The sequence below is a fragment of the Oryctolagus cuniculus genome, chromosome 14 (assembly GCF_964237555.1).
Source record: "Oryctolagus cuniculus chromosome 14, mOryCun1.1, whole genome shotgun sequence".
NCBI lineage: Eukaryota > Metazoa > Chordata > Mammalia > Lagomorpha > Leporidae > Oryctolagus > Oryctolagus cuniculus.
The window spans coordinates 32,958,652-32,969,259 of NC_091445.1; the positions used below are offsets into that span (position 1 = coordinate 32,958,652).

At 43.3% G+C, this 10,608-nt stretch overlaps 1 pseudogene; it reads left to right on the plus strand.

The window, feature by feature from the left end:
• LOC127492805 (peptidyl-prolyl cis-trans isomerase NIMA-interacting 4 pseudogene) overlaps nucleotides 1–9,270 on the plus strand; it is a 132,468-nt pseudogene extending 123,198 nt beyond the window's left edge.
• The last annotated feature ends 1,338 nt before the right edge of the window (nucleotides 9,271–10,608 follow it).

A 10,608-nucleotide genomic window follows, 5' to 3' on the forward strand; every position in this document is an offset into this window, starting at 1 on the left:
ATGAATGAGCAAAATAGTCTGGCTGCAAATCCATGTCACTTTTGGCAAATAAATAAGACAGTTGACTGCTCTATTTAGAAATGTACTTTTTATCAACATGTGCATTTATAAGGGTACTTCAAAACATTCATGGAAAATGAAATTAAAAGCTAAATCTATTATTAAATCCATGCACAGTGTTTTCATGATGCACATTTTCTGTGAATTTTTGAAGACCCCTTGTGACTCACAATTCATTCTATGGGTTGCATTTGTTGAGATACGCAATTTCTTATACTCTATCTTGCAACCATTATCAATTTTGAAGCTTCTTTTCATAAAAATGGATCAAAGCATAGTACATATGAACATTGTCAAGTCAAAAATCCAAGTCAGGAAATTATTTCACTTCTTGCTTTGGTTTAGGGAAAAAAATCACTTAAATTCAGTGCAATACAGATTGGAGGTTAGATTGAGGGCCCTTGGAAGACAAGTAGCTTTTTGAGATTGTAGTCTGCCTGAATAGAAGCAGATTGCATGGAGGAAAAGAAGGAAGAGGGCACAATGGAGTGTTGCTGTGGCTCAATACAAGTGCTCTGGGCCAAAATAGAATTACTCTGAGGCTTAGTCACTTCAAGGGACTGTTCTCAGGACTGTGACCTCGATGAGCAATATGATGAGATCATTTCTCAGTTGAAGAAGTTGTAGTAGGTGAACATAGTTATTTCCGAGTTAGCCTCTGGGCAGTTAGTTGCTAGAACTGGCGTTTAGCATATTGAACATTGATAGTTTCTTGTTGCCTTATTGGTGCTCATAACAATGGAAAACCACATCACATATCAATATAATATAGGGGGGAATAAAGGTCTGATTTCACATTCTGAAGGAATTCAATTTGCTCTGCTTACAATCCCCAGTACTTCAACATTCAGCGCATTGAGGGAGATGAGAGAACTGCATGTTGACAAATATCAGAGAGAAAGCTTCTTTAACATTCTAACAAATCCAATGTGCCTTTCAAAAGGAAGGAAATCGTGAAGGCAGAAAAACACAGCACAAAATAATGTTGGTTTAGGCAACAAAGAAAAGATTCACCTTGTGGAAATTTCCAGAGAGCTTTCTCTTTAGTTTGGCATGAGTGATTGATTAATGCCTGGTTCTGGCTATAATTCGTCATCTCACACACTGGGTTCCTGGCACCCTGATCTATGTGTAGCCAACAAAGCTGGAGAGGTGGGGTCTGTCACTTTGGCACAGGATCTTGACAGCAACAGCACTTACAACAGAGCATATATTCTGTCAGTACACTATGCTGGATGCCCTCGGAGTGAGTAAGTGGGACAGCTTGCAGGCATGCCTCAACAATGGACCACAAATCAGATCAGATGCTCACTTATGAACATTATAGCACTGTTCTAAGTACTTTATATCTATTAATTGACTTAGACCTCATGACAATCATAGTAGAGAGGTAACTAATAAGATGTCTTACAGAAGAAGAAACTAGAAACACAGAAATCACAGAGCCAATGGTTTAAAAGTTTAGCTTTCTGAGATCAAACTAGATTTGGCACAGAACCTCTTTCCTTAAAATCTCTCTGTTGGCTTCCTAATGCTTATGTCAAGTAAATCTTCACTAATCTGGCCCAGCATCTTCCCTACCTCAATCACTTCTGCTGTCCCAAATATTCCATATTCAAAGCACTTAAATTACTCACTATTTCCAAAATGTGTTTTGACTCACCCTTTCCCTTGTATTCTTAACATGTATTTCACCTCTTCACTCTTTGGCACATTCCAACTTCACAGCTCAGCTACAGCAGCTATTTCCAACGTCAACATGGATGTCTCTTGTGCTTGAGAAGACAGTTATCCCTTCCTTGGTTCCCCAACAGCCTTTCTTCCCTGCTGTGGTTAGCACTCATCGACTTGCATTACCTGTCATTCTGAACATCTCTATCTGTCACGTGGAGGTCCTTTGTAAGAGGAGCACGAGCAGGGTGCTATTTAATTACTTGTTTTAAAGGTTTCCCCATGCATAGCAGATTATATCTCACTCATAAAATTTGTTCTTGATAGGCTATGTGGAATTAATAACTGCAAAATAAATTATTGGTAGCATAATTGTTTACCAAACATAATGGAAACATTAGCAAACAAATTAGGAATAAATGATACTTATTTACTTGAACTGAAAGATAATATCTGTGACTGTGATCTATTTGGCTAGTGCTATTATATAAAGTATCTGAAATTAGAAAAATGCTAACGTGGCCGGTGCCGCAGCTCACTAGGCTAATCCTCCGCCTTGCGGCGCCAGCACACCGGGTTCTAGTCCCGGTCGGGGTGCCGGATTCTGTCCCGGTTGCCCCTCTTCCAGGCCAGCTCTCTGCTGTGGCCAGGGAGTGCAGTGGAGGATGGCCCAAGTACTTGGGCCCTGCACCCCATGGGAGACCAGGAGAAGCACCTGGCTCCTGCCATCAGATCAGCATGGTGCGCTGGCTGTAGCACGCTGGCCGCGGTGGCCATTGGAGGGTGAACCAACGGCAAAAGGAAGACCTTTATCTCTGTCTCTCTCTCTCTCACTGTCCACTCTGCGTGTCAAAAAAAAAAAAAATGCTAACGTATCCAGGATTGCTTCTGGGCCACTTTTCCCAGAATGTCATCCCCTGATTTTTGCTTCATGGCTACATTTAACACCTTCTTTCACCTTCAGTAATCATGTCTTCCTGGTCTAGTCATCTCCCATATTAACCTTTGGACTATGGAGTCAGAGGAACAGCCACTGGTGAGGGCTCAGTGCTCATTTCTTACCCTTCTTGCCAGCAGTAGCCTCTGCTTCCCTGTGACATTTATTTCATTCTTCCACGAATATTTACAAATGCCATCCATCTAGGAGCCAGTGCTGGGGGGGCACATAAAGTAAACAAGAAAGACACTGTTCCCTCTCTCGTGGGGGCGAGGCAATGGGAATTGAAAAGCAAACAAAATGCTACTGCTTTGAGATCTTCCCTTCTCTACCCTTGCTCTCCTGATTCCACTGTTGTTGAGGCCAAATACTAAGACTAGAAACTTTGGTTGTGATCAAGCCAACGTAATCTTGAACAAAAACAGCAAAGCCAGAAGCATCAGTCTAACTGGCTTTAAAATTTACTACAAAGTTATACATATCAAAGAACATGGTACTGGCATTAAAAACAAACACGTAGATCAATGGAACAGAATAGACAAGCCAGAAAAAAACACCATGAACTGAAGGTCAATTGATTTTTGACAAAGAAACCAAGAATGTACCTTAAGCAAAGGAACATTCCTTCAATAAATGATGTTGGGAAAACTGAATCTGCACATGCACAAGAATAAAATTAGATCCTCACTTTATCCCATATGAAAAATCAACTTAGAATGAATTAATGACTTAAATATGAAATTTGAAATTGTAAAATCGCTAGAAGGAAATGGGGGGGGGGTAAGCTCTTTGACACTGGTCTGGGCAATACTTTTTTTTGGATATGATCCCAAAACACAGGCAACAGAAACAAAAATGGGAAAATGGGACTACGTTAACTTAAAAGTTTCTGCACAGCAAAGAAAGCAATCAACAAAGTAAAGAGACATCCCACAGAATGGGATAAAACGTTGCAAATGATAGCATCTGATAAGTGGTTAGTGTCAAAGATAAATAAGGAACTCACTTCAATAGCTAGGAAACAATGAACACAATTAAGAAATGACAAAGGGCTTAAACAGACATTTCTCAATAGGAGATGTAGAAATATCTCACAGTTACATTGGTGAGTGAGCTCATGCAGTATTTGTCCTCTGTGCCTGGCTTATTCAATATCCATCAGTTTCATACATGTTTTCATAAATGTTAGGATTCCTCTTTTTAAAAAGAAATTATTTATTTACTTTCAAAGTCAGAGTTACAGAGGGAGAAGGAGAGTAGAGGAAGAGAGAAATTTTCCTTTCACTGGTTCACTTCCCAGATGGGCACAATGGCCAGGCCAAAGTCAGGAGCTAAGAGCTTCACCCGGATCTCCTACGTGAGTGGCAGGGATACAAACATTTGGGCCTTCTCCTGTTGCTTTTCCCAGGCCATTACCAGGGAGCTGGATCAGAAGTAGAGCAGCTGAAAAACAAACAGACACCCATATGGGATGCTGGTGTTGCAGGTAGCAGCCTTATCCACTATGCCACAATGCCAGCCCTAAGAGTCACTTCTTTTTCAAGACTGAATAATACTCCACTGTGCTTATATGTAACATTGTCTTTATTCTTTGACCCATTTGTGAACACTTAGGTTGATCACATATCTTCATTATTATGAATAAAGTTGAAATGAACATGGGAACACAGATATTTGTTTGACATACTGCTTTTATACCTTTTGGGTACCTACCCAGTGTTAAGATCTCCAGATTATATGGTAGTTCTATTTTTAATTTTTTGGGTCACTTCCATACTATTTTTCATTTGGATCTATTAATTTACAATCAAAACTTGCAAATATTCCCTTTTTTCACATCCTCATCAATGCCAATTTCCCTGTAATTCACCCCATTCTTTGCCTGGCTCCCCAAAACTCGTGTTATTTTCAAGTCCAGCATTCAAGCATCCCAGAAGTCCCAAAGTCTTAACTAACTTCAACATTAATTTAAAAGTCCATAGTTCATAGTCTTATTTGAGACTCAGGGCAAACTCTCTTAGCTGTTACCCGTATAATCAAAACCAAATTACTTCCAAGATACAATAGTGGGACAGGCACAGAGTATACATTTCCATTCCAAATAGGGGACACATGGAAACAGAGGAGTAATAGGGCCAAAACAACACTGAAAACAGTAGGGTGAACATTGAGTCTTCAAGTTCCATGCCCACCATCCTGAGCACAGTGTGTTGAGGATTGGGTTCCCACCACCTTGGCCAGCACCTACACTATAGCTTTGCTGATTACAGTCCACACTTCAGTTCTCAAAGGTTGTAGTCTCATCTCTGCAGCTCCACTAGGCATTATCATGATGGGGACTGTTTGCAGCAACTCCTCCCTGGACCAGGCTCTGCATGGACCCCCAGTTAATCCAAAGCATCCTTTGAAATCTAGGTGGAGGCGTCCATGTCTGCACAGCTCTGTTGGTCTTGGCTCACATGGCTGCTCTCTGAGGCTGCCTGCTGAGCTCTATGGCTTTCCTACGCTGGTCTCCGACAGTGCCTGCATCTTTCCCTGGCAGATGTCTCATGTAGCTGGCGGCTGCACTTTTTGGAGTTTCCCCTGCAGCTGCTCTCTCATAACTTCACTATGAATTGCTCCATCCGAGGGCTCCAGGCCTGAAGCACAGCTCTGCTTTGTCTCCCAGGCTTTCCTTGGAAATTGCAGTGAAAGCTACCACGACATTTTTAACCCTGGCTTTCTGCAAAACCAGGGGGAAGTGGACAATGCCAAAGTTGACCGCCAGTAGGCGCTCCTTCATGAAAGGATCCTGCCCTGGAAGATCTTTGAAACAAATTTGTAATTCTATTCCTCTGATGGTCCTATGATATGAGGAGCAGCTCTGAAATGCCCACAGGGTCTTTCTCCCATTATCTTCACCTTTAGCACATGGATCCCTAATACTTGAAATAATCTCCATAGCAAGCAGTTTCTCTGCCACATTTTCCTGAACAAAACAATTTTTTTCTAGCCTGTCCCCAGCCCCTACCACTAGGCTGCAGATTTTCCAAATCTACCAGCTCTGCTCCCTTTTGCTCCTGACTGTAACTGCCAGTAATATCCATGCTGCTGCCTGAACATCCTCTAACCTTGAAATCTCCGACAAGTCTCCCCACTTAGTCCACAGACCCTTGACATTAAGTCTTCAAAGTTCAAACAGCTGCATGTGCTTTGGGGATCCCATTTCTCTTGAATCTGTAACAGAGGTAATATCTCATTGTGGTTTAGATTTGCATTTCCCTTATTAGTGATGTTGAGCATTTTCCATATACCTGTTGGCCATCTGTATACCTTCCTCTAAGAAATGTCTATTCATGTTTCTTGCCAAAATTTTAATTGGGTTTTTGTTTTCTTGCTGTTGTCTGTGCTCCTATATATTTTGAATATTGGCCTCTGTAAGATGTATAGCTTGCAAAATTTTTTCCTACTCACTAGCTTGTCTCTCCTCTATGTTATCATTTCCTTTGCTTTGTGCAAGCTCTCTAATTGATGTAATCCCATTTGTGTGAATATGAAGCATCTCACTTTGGCTTCCTTTCCTATGGTTGTCTTTGGCTCTACTGACATGTCTCCTTATGAACAGAACAAAGAAGAAAAATGAATTGTACCATTTCATTCAGACCTAATTCAGTGTCTTATACATTCTGCTGTGAGGAAAATCTTAAAAATTTATATGAGACTGGCATTGTGGCATAACAGGTAATGCTGTATCATACAACTCTGGCATCCCATGTGGGCACCAGTTTCTGTCCTGGTTGTTCCACTTCCATTCGCTCCATGCTAATGGCCTAATAAAAACAGTGGGCAGTGGCCCAAGTGTTTGGACCTCTGCCACCCATGTGCAAGACCAGGATGAAGTTCCTAGCTCCTGGCTTTGACCTAGTCCAAAATTGACCATTGCAGTCATCTGGGGAGTGAATCAGCAGATGGAACATCTCTCTTTGTATGTCTCCCCCTCTTCCTCTGTAACTCTTTCAAAATACGTAAATAAATCTTTTAAAAATGGTATCATATCTGTAAAGAAATTATAGAAATATATGTAGAATTTATTAATAGAATACCAGATTGTCATTGGAATGGGCTGGAGAGACCAAGGAGGCATTGGTGATGCTGTAGAACATTTTCACATAGGAAGTAGACTATAAGGTTGTCAAGTATCAAGAAAGGGGGGGGACTGGATAAAGTTCGAAAGACTTGAAGCATACGGACATTGCTACAGAATAATATGACTCCCAGAAATATCAGACTTGATGATATTTTAGGAAAGGGGTCAACACAAGTATATCTACAAAGGGTCATGTGGCAAATGTCATAGGGTTCTAAGCCACATGTTCTCCATTACAAGTGCTCAACTGTGCTTCTGTAGCATGTAAGAAATTACAGCCAGACCTGAGTGAATGGGCCTGGCTGATTCCCATCAAACTTTGCTTCAACAGGGAGTGGGTCATAGTTGGCTGGCCCTGGGTTTGAAGATCAGGTGAAAATTGTCACCTACGGGGATTCCTTAATTTCCCTCCCATTTGCTATACTTCTTTCAAATGTTACAGAATAAAAAGATGTTTGTCAGTGTTGAAAGTAGATCTCTAGTTGGAAGTCTAAGCAAAGCAAATCTACTTGCAATAAAGGTGCCAGGGCAGATGCTGGAAGTCAACATAAAGATGAAGAACCACCTACTTTGTAGGAAAGGTGTTTTCAAGCAGATTAAAACAGGAGCTTTCTCATTGGAGGGTTCTGAGTCTGGAGCCCCACCATCAGTTGTAGAGGTTGGGAAAGATGCATAGGGTAGACCTCACAATCTAGGGCCTGATGCTCGTTAGGAGAAAAGGAGGCCGTGAAGGAAGTCTCCAGGGCGGGTTGCACTGGCCCGTCACATCTGTCCCAGAACATAAGGGTGATGGGATGGAGGCCTGGAAACTTTCTGGGGATTGGGTATCTGTGTAAAATGTGAAGCTAGGATAACGTAACAACCTTCAGATACGGAATCCATATTATATAGATGTATCGATGTCCAATTTTTTGTACTTGATCTTTATCTCATTTTTATTTTTTAAGGTTACTTTTTGAACTTTTTTTAAATATGTATTTATTTGTAAGGCAGAGTTGCAGAGAGAAATTGGGAGGTGGGAAGAGAGGGAGAGAGAAAGTTTCCATCCACTGGTTCACTCCCCAAACAGTCACAACGACCAGAGCTGGGCCAGTCAGAAGCTGGGAGCTTGTTCCGGGTCTCCCATATGAGTGTAATCTTCCACTGCTCTCCCAGGTGCATTAGCAGGGAGCTGGATAGGAAGTGGAGCGGTTGAGACTCGGCTCAGTGCACATATGGGATGCTGGCGCTGCAGGCAGTGGCTTTACCCACTATGCCACAGTGCTGGCCCCAGCTCTGGAAAAATTTGGTTTCACCTTTTTTTAAGATTTATTTATTTGGAAGTCAGAGTTACACAGAGGGAAAAGAGATAGAGAAGAAGGGAGAGAGAGAGAGAGAGAGAGAGAGAGAGAGACAGTCTCCTATCCACTGGTTCACTCCCTATTTGGCCACAATTGCCGGAGCTGTGCAGATTCAAAGCCAGGAGCCAAGAGCTTCTTCTGGGTCTCCCACATAGGCACAGGGGCTCAAGAACCTGGGCCATCTTCTATTGCTTTCCCAGGCCATAGCAGAGAGCTGGATTGGAAGTGGAGCAGCAAGGACTTGAGCCGGCGCCCATATGGGATGCTGGCACCACAGGCGGCAACTTACCCAGTGCGCCACAGTGCTGACCCCTCATCTTGTTTTTAAAGATATATTTGGGGACGGCGCCGTGGCTCACTAGGCTAATCCTCTGCCTGCGGCACCAGTACCCCGGGTTCTACTCCCGGTCTGGGCGCCGGATTCTGTCCCGGTTGCTCCTCTTCCAGGCCAGCTCTCTGCTGTGGCCAGGGAGTGCAGTGGAGGATGGCCCAAGTCCTTGGACCCTGCACCTGCATAGGAGACCAGGAGAAGCACCTGGCTCCTGGCTTTGGATCAGAACGGTGTGCCGGTCGCAGCACACTGGCCGCAGTGGCCATTGGAGGGTGAACCAACGGCAAAGGAAGACCTTTCTCTCTGTCTCTCTCTCTCACAGTCCACTCTGCCTGTCAAAAAAATTAAAAAAAAAGATATATTTGTTGTACAGTTACTGGTACTTGAGAATACAATCAATTTCAAAGATTCTATCCAAAGGAAAAAGTGGTTCTGGAAAAGGGGTGAACAGAGGAGCAGCTCTGGGAGAGACAATGCGGACAAAAAGGCTCAGGGTCCTCAAGGTGGTAGCAGTGCAGTAAAGGTCAGGCACATTCTGTGTGAAAAGCATGGGAAAATCATGGAAGCCATGGAGAAGTTGAAGTCTACAATGAAATTCAGTGAAGTGGCCGCACAATATAGTGAAGATAAAGCCAGGTTGGATGACCAGGGGGTCCATGGTGGAACCGTTTCAAAAAGTAGCATTTGCCTTGCCTGTAAGTGCAATGGATAAGCCTGTGTTCACAGACCCACCAGTTAAGACAAAATTTGGGTGTCATATCATTATGGTTGAAGGGAGAAAATAAAATCATATGAATAAAGTTGAAAAAAAGAGATAAATTTGTTTATTTGAAAGGCAGATAAGGGTTCACTATCCAAATGGCTCCAAGATATGGGGCTAGGCCAGGCTGAAGGCAGGAATTGGAAACTCCATCCAGGTCTCTGACATAGGTGGCAATAACTCAAGTTCTTGAGCCATCATCCCCTATGTCTTAGGCTTATTAGCAGAGAGTTGGGTCAGAAGCAGAGTAGCCCACAGTCACTGGCACTGGGATATGGGATGCAGGCTTCCCAAGCAGTGGCTTAAACCACTGCACCGCAATCCATTCCTCACCTTTGCAAGACACATCTTGCCTAGTCTGCTCTCCATCAACAACCACTGCCTATATGTGGGCTCTAGGTTCCTAGCATGGGTCACTGGAACAGGTTCATAACTATTCTTAGACCTGCTGCTTAGGCTTGAATGCCCTCCTCCAGCTGTAATCATCTGATCCGTGAAACCTGCCCTCGTCACGTCTTGGTTCAAACACCTTCATTGCCCCTGCCCCCACTCCCAAAGCCCTTAAAGTGGACTAAAGGCCTTTCACTACTTTTCCCTTGTCTAATTTTCCAGCCTCTCTCTTGCCAGTTATACTTTGACCTTCATATTTGAACATTAAATGGCTGTGAGTTTCCTGCTGCGCTAAACCATTTTTTGCCTCTGCACCTTTGTTCATGCTAAAACCTCGCTCGTTGCTCGGTCTCCCTGATCTCATCCATCCTTTAAGAGCCAGATTGTGTTACTTTCCCTTGCTCTCTGCACATGTCTATCATTGTCTTAATAAAGCATTCTAATTCTATTTTCTTTTTTAAAAAAGATTTATTTATTTATTTATTTATTTATTTGAAAGTCAGAGTTACACAGAGAGAGGAGAGGCAGAGAGAGAGAGAAAGAGAGAGGTCTTCCATCCGATGGTTCACTCCCCAGTTGGCCATAACGACCGGAACTGTGCCGATCCGAAGCCAGGAGCCAGGAGCTTCTTCGGGGTCTCCCACGTGGGTGCAGAGGCCCAACTTGGGCCATCTTCCACTGCTTTCCCAGACCATAGCAGAGAGCTGGATCAGAAGAGGAGCAACTGGGATTAGAACCAGTGCCCATATGGGATGCCGGCGCTTCAGGCCAGAGTGTTAACCCATTGTGACACAGCACCTGCCCCCTTTCTTTTTTTTAAGATTTATTTATTTTAAAGTCAGAGTTACACAGAGAGAAGGAGAGGCAGACAGAGAAAGAGGGGTCTTCCATCCACTGGTTCACTCCCTAATTGGCTGCAATGGCCAGAGCTGAGCTGATCTGAAGCCAGGAGCCAGGAACCAGGAGCTTTTTCTGGTCTCCCACGTGGATGCA